The sequence below is a fragment of the Suncus etruscus genome, chromosome 2, assembly GCF_024139225.1.
Source record: "Suncus etruscus isolate mSunEtr1 chromosome 2, mSunEtr1.pri.cur, whole genome shotgun sequence".
Taxonomy (NCBI): Eukaryota; Metazoa; Chordata; class Mammalia; order Eulipotyphla; family Soricidae; genus Suncus; species Suncus etruscus.
In genome coordinates, this window is record NC_064849.1 from 104,808,359 (window position 1) to 104,810,768 (window position 2,410).

At 43.6% G+C, this 2,410-nt stretch overlaps 1 pseudogene; it reads left to right on the forward strand.

Moving 5' to 3' along the window:
* The first annotated feature begins 1,275 nt into the window (after positions 1 to 1,275).
* On the forward strand, positions 1,276 to 2,096 carry LOC126001834 (ORM1-like protein 1; annotated as a pseudogene).
* Positions 2,097 to 2,410: the final 314 nt, after the last annotated feature.

A 2,410-nucleotide genomic window follows, 5' to 3' on the forward strand; every position in this document is an offset into this window, starting at 1 on the left:
GCAGAAAAATCACTCCTAGACCTTACCCAGGCCTTTCTGATTTGTTGCCTTTCCCTCTCAGAAAAGAATTTCCAATAGACAGTTTCAGGTGGACACTACTCAGGAGAGCTTGTGAAGTATAACAAGTTTATTGAGAAATAAAGGGAGATAAGGTAAAATAGTTGCACAAGAAAAAATATGACTTCCCCAGAATAGGAGAAGAGAAAAAGAGGAGAAAGAGACAGAGAGAAAGGAGAGAGGGAGAAAGAGACAGAAACAGAGACAGAGAAAGAGATGCAGAAAGAGCCCCAGGAAACATATCAGGGTAAAAGTAGGAAAGTACATGTCTCAAGGTGGAGACATTGTCAACACAGATGGGCACCTGGTACCTTCGCTTGCACCACAAGTACACATGTCTCCTTTGCTCCAAGTTGGCTTTTGTAAAGTTTTTCCCAAACCACATGAGGCTTGCTGCCTAGATCAGTCTGTTGTGAGGGTAGTTGCCAAGGGTAAACTTGGGAGCAGTTGATGGCCTGCTTTGACCTTCCATTTCTGGACTTTGTTCCTGCTGGAATTTTTTCTCTTGAGTGTCCAGCCTCTTCTGGGTCTGCAGTGGTGCCAGGTGATGGTGTTATCAGGCCTAGACAAGGTGGCAGCCATAGGGCTAGTTGGTTTTATTACTTCCCAATATTCAATAAGTCATTGTCATGGGAGTGGTGTTGTCCCCCCTTTAACTGTCTGCCTGCTTTCCTCAAAATCATTAATAGTCCAGTAATATATTTCAAGAAAAATGTTGCCGGGGCCGGGTAGGTGGCGCTGGAGGTAAGGTGTCTGCCTTGCAAGCGCTAGCCAAGGAAGGACCTCGGTTCGATCGCCCGGCGTCCCATATGGTACCCCCAAGCCAGGGGCGATTTCTGAGCACATAGCCAGGAGTAACCCCTGAGCGTCAAACGGGTGTGGCCCAAAAACCAAAAAAAAAAAAAAAAAAAAAAGAAAAATGTTGCCAAGAGAATCTGGTATCTTTCATTTCTATAGCCTAGTCCACGTTTACTTTTGCTGCTCCATAGAATACAAGTCTGAGTGAGTGGTGGAGCCATAAGAAAATGATGATGTTATAATGTGTCATTCTAAAATAGGTGTGTCACTACAAAGAATTTTTTTAAATTAAAACTTAAGGCCGGTGGGGTAGGGTCACATAGGGCCTGGGGCACCCCTTTGTCATTTGTTCTTGAGCTCTGCAGCACTGGGCTGTTCCTGATTGGTGTCAGCCACCTGCACTGGGATGGTGGAGAAAACATGAATGTTTGAATTGCCCATAATGAAGTGAATCTGAATACCCGCGTTCGGAACAGCCAGGGGATGTGGCTGACATATGTCCTGGGAGTTAGCTTGCTTCTTATTGTCCTACTAAAGATTCCCTTCTTCAGTGTTTCTGTTGCCTGGACCTTAAAAAATGGTATCCATAATCTGGGGATGTATGTATTTTTTCATGCAGTAAAAGGGACACCTTTTTTTTGTTTTTTGTTTGTTTGTTTGTTTGTTTGTTTTTGGGCCACACCCGGTGGTGCTCAGGGGTGACTCCTGGCTGTCTGCTCAGAAATAGCTCCTGCAGGCACGGGGGACCATATGGGACACCGGGATTCAAACCAACCACCTTTGGTCCTGGATCGGCTGCTTAAAAGGCAAAAGCCGCTGTGCTATCTCTCCGGGCCCCAAAAGGGACACCTTTTGAAACAACTGCCTGACCAGGGTAAAGCAAGGCTCCTAATTCATTGGAAACAGCTGGACTATGTGTACAATTTACTTCTTCACAGAAGTTGTTTTTCACAATTTCTCCAATAAGTCTATAATTCTGGCAACTTTCTATATGAAATATGATTCGCTCACTTCATCTTAAATATTGCTTCTGTCCTGAGTGTGCTAATACCTAACATGCCACAATTACATGGTGTTTGGATGTTTTTTTTTCCTATTTCATACACTTGAAGTGATTGAACATCAATTTTGCAAATAGTCTCCAAACTATCTTCTTACAGAAATCGAGGCTTCAGCGTCCAACCCATAACAAGTCCAGCTCTGGTTCTACTGCCTCCTACTGGCTGAGCTTGTGCGAATGACTCTCTCTCTGCTTCAAATCCACTCCTAGTGGTGACTGCCTCAAACATGGACCACCATCACTCATGACCCTTCAGAGAATGCAAAAGCAAAGTGGGGTTTATTCCAGAGCTCTGGGATTCCGGAGACAGTCATGCAGACTGAAACCGGAAGCCAGTGTTTGGATCTTTGAAATTAATAAGTATTAAAATGTTCTGAAACTGAACAAAAATGGTTTTTTCAGCTACTGAGTTTCTTATAATGAGAAGGTGGCTAGTAAACTGCATTCTTTCTCTGATAATGTTAATGTTACATTTGCTTCTGAAGTAGTTTTATA